Source organism: Mesocricetus auratus, unplaced genomic scaffold (assembly GCF_017639785.1).
Source record: "Mesocricetus auratus isolate SY011 unplaced genomic scaffold, BCM_Maur_2.0 Super-Scaffold_100046, whole genome shotgun sequence".
In the NCBI taxonomy this organism is placed as follows: Eukaryota; Metazoa; Chordata; class Mammalia; order Rodentia; family Cricetidae; genus Mesocricetus; species Mesocricetus auratus.
In genome coordinates this window covers 3,184,121-3,194,012 of record NW_024429223.1, presented here as the reverse complement: position 1 = coordinate 3,194,012, position 9,892 = coordinate 3,184,121, and the positions used below count along the sequence as shown (strand labels likewise).

Here is a 9,892-nt window from a genome sequence, read left to right as displayed (position 1 = left end):
ATACACACAGGGAGAGGCTGAGCCCGCAGACAGGGAGACCTTGGTGGCAATTGAAAAGGCAAGACCGGAGCAATGTGCATTAAGAAGGGGAAAGAAAGCCAGGTGGTGGCGCACGCCTTTAACCCCAGCACTCGGGAGGCAGAGGCAGGCGGGTCTCTGTGAGTTCAAGGCTAGCCTGGTCTATAGAGCGAGTTCCAGGAAGGGGTTCCAAATCTACAGAGAAACCTGCTCCTGCAGGGGACCTAGATTCATCTCCCAGCCACTCTGCAACTCCAACTTTAGAGGATCCACGTGTGCACCATTAATAAAAATAAATCTTAACATGCATAGGGCCAGGGAGGTGGCTTGCAGGGAAAGGCACCTGCCACCAAGCCCAGTGACCCAAGTGCCATCCCCTAAGAGTCACATGATGGAAGGAAAGAACTGACTCCCACAAGTTGCCCTGTGACCTCTACCTGAACTCTGTGGCGTTCACATTCCCGCATGTACAACTTCTGAGTGCAATTTCCGAACTTTTTACATAAGTGAGTATTCAAAATAACCAAAGAAATGCACGGTTGCCTTCTTCTGGAGAAACTCAGTCATTTTGGTAACCTGCCCTCTCAACACACTGATGAAGCCTGTTCTCGTGCATTTGTACTTTGTACTCCATGAAGCCACTTAGTCAAGACCATGAGAAAACTGCAGTGATGGGCATTCCACATGTCAAGTAATTACACCACATCCCACACCGCCTCTGCTCTCAAATGTCGAGATACTTGTGCTAAATTTGTTCTTGTACAGAACAACAAACCACTGGGTTGGATAATTTGTTTCAAGGAGATGAATAATCTGTATGTGAAATCATGTCCCAATTTCCTCATAAAGCAGGCTAGAGTCAGAACTGTGATTTAAGAATTATTTTTATTTTTGTTGTTGTTGCTATTGTTGTTTTTGGGGACAGGGTTTCTCTGTGTAGACCAGGCAGGCCTCGAACTCACAGAGATCCCCCTGCCTCCGCCTCCCGGGTGCTGAGATTAAAGACGTGTGCCACCAATGCCCCAACAGATTACAAACGTTTCCAGCCAACAATTTGTCATCAGTAACCTTGGAAATGATGTAATTATATTATAATCTCAAGAAAGTTAAAGAAATCTTTTTTTAAAAAAGGAAAAGAGAAACGCCCTCTGGAAACTCAGAGATTCGTGCACAGATGTGTGTACAAAGGTCGTCCCCGGGCCCTTGCCACAACAGAAAATTATCTAATTCCATCACCCTAAACACTGTAAGACAGAAAGTGAATAGGAACACAAGTGGGATTCTACCATACTAAAGCTACTTAAAACTCATTTCCTGAAAACGTATTTATTGAGAGCGAGCATGGCGGCACACATCTGTAATCCCAGCACTTGGGAGACGGAGGCAGGAGGATTGCAAGTTAGGAGCCAGCCTGAGTTACACAGTCATAAAACATACTTGTTTGGGCATACGGTTCCAAACGCGTGGTCCACAGCAGGCATGGCAGCCGGTGTGCAGGGCAGGGAGCTGAAAACTCGCAGCTTCAGCTACACAGGAGAGCACAGATGACAAACTGATGTCTGGCAGGGCTATACGCTCTCAAAGCCCGCCCCAGAGGCATCCTTCCTCCCATAAGAGGTCTCGTACCTTCCCAAACAGTACCATCACCTAGGGACCAAGCGTTCACGTTCACGAGTCTGTGGGAAAGCACTTGCTATTCTCATGGTGGAAGTACATCAGACTTGGAGTTGGGGGTCAGGACTGACATCAGACGCCTTCACCCACCAAACCATCCCACCAGCTGCCAGCCATTTTCTTTTCTTTTTCTTTTTTGCTTTTTTTTTTCTTTTTTTCTTTTTGTTTTGAGATGGGATCTTTCTTCTGCTGGCCTCGAACTTGAGACCCACGGCAGGAATAAATCATTGCGGGGCCATTTTCCTATTGTAAGCACACTCGCAGCTTCCCTCCAAGTCTAGAAGTAGCTGGAAGTTAAACGTTATCTGGGCATCCTGGTGCACAACCCGTGACTTCAGCATTAGGGAGGCAGATGCAGGTGCATCACAAGTTCAAGGCCAAGGCAGGCTACTTCGTAAGACCTGATCACAAACAAACAGAGGCATGAATGTAGCTCAGTCGTAGAATGCTTTCCTAATGTACACAAGGCCCTGGATTCAACCCCACTAATGGGGAAAAAACTGATTTGTCTTTAGGTAGTTCTTTGATCCACGCTCCCTGTACTTTGTGTTCTTTTGAGAAAAAACAAAAAAAAAAACCCTTTTACCTTTTCCCTACATCTATGGCTCCCCTGACCCTAGAAACTGGTTCTGCTGTCAAGAGAGTCTGCCTGCCTACCTCAGGGTCAAGTTACCTAGTCTCGTTTTTTTGTTTGTTTATTTGGGGTTTTTTTTGGTTGTTCGAGACAAGGTTTCTCTGTGGCTTTGGAGGCTGTCCTGGAACTCACTCTGTAGACCAGGCTGGCCTCGAACTCACAGAGATCCACCTGCCTCTGCCTCCCAAGTGCTGGGATCAAAGGCGTGCGCCACCAACGCCCAGCTTAGTCTCGTTATTTTTAATTGGGATTTTAGAAAGAGAGTTGTGATGCTGGGTATAGGTTCTCATTATGTAACTTGGGTTCACAAACGCGTACTCTTCCTGTCTCCGCCCGCTGAGTTCTGAGACTACAGGCTTGTGTCCTCATGCCCAGCAAGATGCTGCCCTCTTCTCTGGCGCTGAGCTATCTCCCCAGCCTGAGATGCTGTCCTCATTCAGCGACTGGCAGACATCTCATACGGCGCTCAGAGAAAACCACACCTCTGTTCATAAGCCACCTGCTCAAACATTTTGATTTATTATGCAAAAGCGTTTCCAGCGCCTTCAGCTTGCTTGCTAAATTATAGGTTGTCTTCAGAAAAACGCACCGAGGGAAATCTGTGGCAAGTGAGGCCTTGTAACAGAGTGATTCATTTAACAGGAAAGTCTGCGGATTCCGTTTGTGTTCCAAGCAGTGCTTGCCTGAGACAGAAGGGATGCTTTGGAAAGTCTCAGACTGCCAGTATTTCTGTCTGGTGTCCTTGAACCTGGCTTGTGCAGATGTCTGCAAGGTGTTGCTTGAGTCTGGCTATGTTGCTCAGGCTGGTTTCAAACTCGTGGACTCAGTAATCTTCCTATCTCGGCCTCCTGGACAGCTGGGAGTATAGATGTGTTTCGCTGTGCACACTGTGTGTGTGTGTGTGTGTGTGTGTGTGTGTGTGTGTGTGTGTGTGTGTGTTCAGGCTGACATATTCGAGGCTAGCCCAGCGCTCCCTATGTCACTGAGGCGGATTTTAAAGTTCTATCATCCTCTGTCTGCCTCCTGAGTGCCAGGATTGCAGACACACAGCACCCGTGTCCAGTTTACATAGTGCTGGGGGCTCCAACCCAGGGCTTTGTGCTCAGTAGACAAGCATTCTACTAACTGAGCCCCATCCCCAGCACCCAGGTGAAAAAATTTGTTTATTTATTTATTTATTTGACAGGGTTTCTCTATGTAACAGTCCTGGCTGTCCTGGAACTCTCTCTGTAGACCAGGCTGGTCTCAAACTCAGAGATCCACCTGCCTCTGCCTCCTGAGTGGTAGGATTAAAGGCGTGCATCCCCACCGCCCGGCTGCAAAGTTTTTAAGAGATTTTTAAGGGCCGGAGAGAAGGCTCAGCGGCAAAGAGCACTTGGAATCTTGAGGAGAACCTGGATTCCATCCCATCACCCACATGACGCTCACAGCCATCTAGAACTCTCGTTCCGGGGAATCTGATGTTCTCTTCTGGCCTTGTGGATACCAGGCACAAACTTGGTGCATTTATATACACACAAGTGAAACGTTTATGTACATAGAGAGATTCATCTCTCTCAAAAGATTTTTAGGGGTAGGAGAGACGGCTCCATGATTAAAAGCAGTGGCTGCCCTTTAGAGGACACAGGTTTGGTTTCCAGGACCTACATGATGGCTCACAACTGTCTGTTAGCTCAGTCCTGGGTAATCTAATGCCCTCTTCTGACTCAGCTGTACACATGTGTATACATACACACATGCAGGTAAGGCATCCACACACAAAAATGTTAGTTAATATTTTTATGTGTGATGTGTGTGTGCTGTATGCATTGTGTGTTGTTTTGTTGTGTATGTATGCTGTGTGTGTGCTCTGTGTCTGTTGTGTGTGTGTGATATGCATGTATGTATACTGTGTGTATGCTCTGTGCCTGTTGTGTGTATGTGATATGCATGTATGTATGCTGTGTGTGTGCTCTGGTCTGTGTGCTGTGTATGTGTGCTGTGTGTGTGTGTACTCTCTGTATATTGTGTGTGTGCTCTGAGTGTGTTATGTGTCTGCTGTGTGTGTGATATGTGTGCATGTGTAAATGTGTTTGTGTATAACATTCACACACGTGTGTGCTCACAGAAGCCAGGAGATAATACCAGATGCCATAGAGCTGTAACTATAGGCCTCTCTGTGATTAGCCTGATGTGAGTTCTGGGAAACAAACTCTGGTCTTCTGGTAGAGCAAATATGAAGAACTTACTTAATATAGAAGAAATATTTGGGTTGGGTAGTGGTGCATATATATATATATATATATTATATATTATTAAGGGTATATATTCTGGTATACCCTTAAGACCAGAATTTGGGAGGCAGAGGTAGGCAGATCTCTGTGAGTTTGAAGCCAGCCTGGTCTACAGAGTAAGTTGCAGGACAGCCAGCACTACACAGAGAAACCCCATCTTGGGGGAAGAAAACAAAAAAGGAAGGAAGGAAAATAAAAAGAAAGGAAGAAAAGAAAAAAGAAATCTTTGAAGCTGAGTTGAAAAGTCTTTGGCAAAGATAAAAGATGAGCTCGAATCAGCCCTTGGGAAACAAGGAAAATTAAAAAGGCACTAAGAATCACAAAAAACAAACAAACAAACAACCGAAAGCAAACGTTTTGTTAAAGAAGCTGGCTCAGCAAACGACAGAGTGAGGCGGGCTTTGTGAAGATGTTAATGTCAGCATGGGAGTCTGAGGAAGGACGCCCTGGTGAAGACCCCACACCTGAGAGGACTTGGGGGCTCCGTCCTAAGTGAGCGGAGGACCAGGGGAGACTCATGCCAGTCAGCACGAGGGATGCCCCGCCTCCCTTCCTGCAGGAAGTCAGAGCAAATACTCCTAGGGACCAGGAGCCACACTGCCTGACTCAGCCAGGGAACTGGGGTTTGCACAGACACCAACTGCAGACAGCGCTGAGATGCTAGTTGCCTGGCAACGCCCGCAAAACCTAGAGCCAACACCCCCCCCCCGTGCATCTCTGTACGCATGTGCTCACAGTGCTTGGACTGCGCGGGTGTCGGGTGGTTGTGAGGATGACCTGTTGAGCCGTCTCACCCTTCGCAAGTGGTGGACTTCACTTTGACACTGCTCTCCCAGCCCTGGGGACATCCCGGCCACCCACGGGGCCCTCTTCTGCCCTCCCTCCCCCTCCCTCTGTGGGATCCCAGCGACGATTCCCCCGCGGGACTGAACGGTGTCCCTCCACTGGCTGCCGGCTCGATGACGACTACTATGCTGTTTAATCCCCTCCGCGATCCAGACGGTGAAAGTGGGAAGTTAAAGGAACTCTGGTAAAATCGCTAATCCAAAACATGCAGGGCTGCCGGCCACCGCTCTTCCTTGAATGTTGCAAAGTGAGAAGCGCGTTCTTTTACTGAACTGTGAGACATGGATTGTTCCCATCAACGCGTATGACCTCAGCGTACCTTCACCCCTATTTCTATGGAGAGGCGGACATTTCGTAGCTTGCACTTTCTGGGCTCAGAAGGTCAAGGCAACCCATACTACATAATGGGTTTGAGGCCAGGTTGCATTAGAAGCTGGCCTAGTTCAAGATCAGCCCGGAGAGCCGGGGACACACAGAGAAACCCTATCTTGGGGGAAAAAATCACTTTTTTTTATTTTTTAAGGAAAAGAGTCTACACATACTTAAATCGGGCAGTTTTTGCGTGTGCGTGCACACAGCTCGAAAAGCACCACCACAATCAAGAGGGGGCTATCCGCATCATGTCCCAAGGTTTCTTTCAAGCTAATTGCAATCTTTGTCCCCCAGGCACAGTCTACCTGTCTGTGTGGATCCTTCCTATAACTGTGGATCTGTTTCTATCCACAACACATTCATTTACACGAAGCACAGTGGCTCACATCTGTAATCCTCGCACTCTGGAAGCTGAGGCAGGAGGATTGCTGCAAGTTCAAGATCAGTCTGGCCAACATAGCAAAATTGTCTTTTTTTGGGGGGGAGGGGGCAGGATCTCTCTACACACCCCTGGCTGTGCTGCAACTCACTATATAGACCAGGCAGGCCCCAAACCCACAGAGCTCTGTCTGCCTCTGCCTCCCAAGTGCTGGAATTGAAAACATATGCCATCATGCCCCCCCAAAAAAAGTGTCTTTAAGAAAAAAGGCAAACCATGTTGTCACACACCTGTAATCTCAGAATTCAGGAGGCAGAAGCAGGAGAATTGGGCACTGGAGATCTACATGCTGGAATTTAAGGCTAGCCTGGACTACATGAAAGTCTGTCTCACAAAAAGTAAAAAAAAAAAAAAAAAAAAAACCTGAGTGACACATGCATGTAATCCCAGAACTCTCAGGCTAGGCAGTAGTGCCAGGAGTCTGCCTAGGCTATATAGAGAGAATTAGTTTCAAGAAAACCAAACCAAATAAACAATGCAACCACTCACTTTGCTGAACTCCTTAACTCAGTCAGAGGCGTCGGTTGGGGGAGGGATAACAAATGCACCCCCAACCCCACCTGGCCATCGTCTGTTGCCATGTCTAGGTTTCAGGATGAAGGGTCAATTTTTCCCCTTTCTCCTGGAGGACCTGTGTTCTGTTTTTCTAACTATGCATTCCTAGAAACAGATAAGATGGTATGTGTCAACTATGTTACTAAACAACATTGTTTCTAATGAAAATGACCCCTACTTAACTAACTTATCTAGGCAAGGAATCACCATAGCTTTGGGCTCCTCCTCTAACTGCAAGTTCCCCTTGGGGACCTGGAAGCCAGACCTGCATGCCCCGAGTTGTTATCAAAAACACTGTTAGCCAGGGGGCATGGAGCTTCGAAAGCAAGGCATCTCTCACACCTGCCAGGAACAGATCTTGTCTCCATTACCTGAAACATCTGTGCACTTCTGCAAAGCTTCCCACTGGGAGGACTATCTGACACTCTTGATGCCTGTGTGAAGCCTGTCCCAGCTCCTTCTGAACACACCAGCGGGACCGGATTCAGGTTAGGTTGGATACTAGAACATTCCGCCACGGGCACTGCAGAACAGTGGGAGCACCGCACCAGCTCTTCCAGATCCCTTGGTTCGTTTTGACCCACGGATTGAGGCAAAAAGGGGTGTGGAAGGAAGGCAGAGTTGTGCAAGGTGGCTCCCATCTGTAAAGCCAAAATTCAATAGCCAGGGCAGGCTTGGGTGTGGTGGCTCGTGCCTTTAGTCCCGGTACTGAAAGGGCAGAAGTAGGCTGATCTCGGTGAGTTCCAGGTCAGGCTGGTCTACGTAGTGAGGCACTGTCTCAAAAGAAAGAAAAAGAGCTAGAGACAAAAGGATTGTGATTTCAAAGCTACCCAGGCCCCCGGCTGTGGTGGTTCACGCCTTTGATCCCAGCACTCAGAATGCAGAGGCAGTCAGGTCTCTGTGAGTTCAAGGCCAGCCTGCTCGCTCTACAGAACAAGTTCCAGGACAGCCAGGGCTACACAAAGAAGCCCTGTCTTGAAAAACAAAAGCACTAAACTCAAAGCTAGCCTGGGCTACATAGTGAGATACTTCCTTTAAAATTTTTTGGGTTTTTGTTTTTGTTTTGTTTCCAAAGAAAGCTTGGATGTGAGAGAATCCACCCACCTTGCTTCTGGTGTGGAAAAGTCTGTGTTGCATGATGAGATAAATCAGCGCTTGGGCCCTGTGTGTAAGGAAGACACAGGTTGGAATCGGCATCCTCCAAAGGGTTTTCTGAACAGAACCCTGGCCTGTGGGAGGGGCTTCCGGGGGAGGAGGCTGACCATGTCTGAGATGGGTGTTAGACGCCCGCCTACAGTGAAGTCAAACAGTTCAGAGACCCCATGCTAGTTAGTGACAGGACTCTAGCTGAAAGAGCAGGTGTGACTGGCAGGTGGACTCCAACTGCATCCAAACTCTGTGTGGGAGGGAGGGAGACAGAGAGAGAGAGACAGAGACAGAGAGACACAGAGACAGAGAGACAGAGACAGAGAGAGAGACAGACAGACAAAGAGACAGAGAGACAGAGAGAGAGGGCCCACAAAGAGGGCAAACACAAACAGACAGGCAGGGCTACATGGAAACAGTTGACTCAGATCTGAGATCACTGATGAAGGATTAATGATAGCTCCCCTGTAGAAACATTAAAGAATCGCGCCCTTGGGATCCCAGTATTCAGGAAACTGAAGTAGTCGTAGCAAGAGTTCCAGGCCTGCCTGAGCCTCAGAAAACAGAACAAAAGAGCCAGGCATGGTGGTCCACACCTATAAACCCAGCACTGGGGAGGCAGAGGAGAGCCTGGTCTACATACGAGTTTCAGGACAGCCACAGTTACCTAGAGAAATAGATGCTGTCTGAAAACAAACAAAATTATGGGCTAGGCAGCAGGGAAATGGCTCAGCAGGTAAAGGGGCTTGCCACTAAGCTTGAAAACCCAAGTTAGAGCCTTGTGACCCACATGACAGGAAGAACTGACTCTCTTAAATTGTCCTCTGACCTCCGTAACTACGGCACACACTATAAATAACAAGTGCTCTAATAATTTAACACAACATGGCAGTCAAACCACTGTCCTCTGCTGCCATCTAGTGGAAATTGTCAGGACCGTGAACATTGCTTAAAGGGGCAGACTAGATAAAGTAATAATTACTGGTTAGTTTTTTTTTTTTTTTTTTTTTTTAGCGTTTTGAGACAGGGTCTCTTAGGTAGCCGAGGCCAGCCCAGAACTCACTATTATAACTCAGAATGGAGTTGAACTTAATCTCCCTGCCTCGGCTTCCAGAAGGTGGAATTACTATCCCCAGCTCATACATAGTTATTTTAAAGGTCTGAGTTGTTCCTTAATAAAACCCTGCGGCTGGAGAAACGGCTCAGCAATTAAGAGTACTGACTGCTCTTCCAGAGGATCCTGTTTCAAGTCCCAGCACCCACACAGCAGCTGACAACTGTCTGTAACTCCAGTTCCAGGGAATCAGACACCGTCACACAGGCACACATACAGGCAAAACACCAATCACATAAAGTAAATAAATAAACAAATCATTTTAAAATTAAAAAACTGACCCCTTCATTTACATGCAGAATCTAGCAAAACATGCCCTTATAAGAAAGTAGTAATTTTCACTGCAATAAGCTGTTTCGAAAAAAATATCATATAACACTATTTGATGCATAATTTCTAAAAGTATCACAATAAGACTGGGTGTGATGGTTCATACCTTTAACCCCAGCATTTGGAAGAGGCAGGTAGATCTCTGGGAGTTTGAGGCCAGCCTGGTCTACACAGCCAGTTCAAAACTGGCCAAGACTACATTGAGAGAACCTGTCTCAACAAAACACGACCAATAAGTAAATAAAACAAAATAATAAAAGGAGTAGACTACTCCTCTAACAATTATAAACACTGATGGCCAAGTGCGTAGGATATGGAGGCCACGGCCCATATTGGGTACACAAACCCTCCTGATCCCAAAATGTGCTAACCTATTGTCTTGGTGAGGGTTTCTATTACTGTGGCAAAACACCAACCATGACCAAAAAGCAAGTTGATGAGGGAAGGGTTTGCTTGACTTACACTTCAGCATTGCTGTTCATCACCGAAGG

General features: G+C 47.2%; 1 long non-coding RNA gene across 1 annotated transcript; it reads right to left on the bottom strand.

Moving 5' to 3' along the window:
• Positions 1-994: 994 nt before the first annotated feature.
• On the bottom strand, positions 995-9,892 carry LOC110343032. Its single transcript, XR_002385218.2, has 4 exons — positions 9,864-9,892; positions 7,916-7,973; positions 7,183-7,584; positions 995-2,093 (listed from the first exon to the last, which is right to left on the bottom strand). It is a non-coding gene; the product is annotated as an uncharacterized LOC110343032 (long non-coding RNA).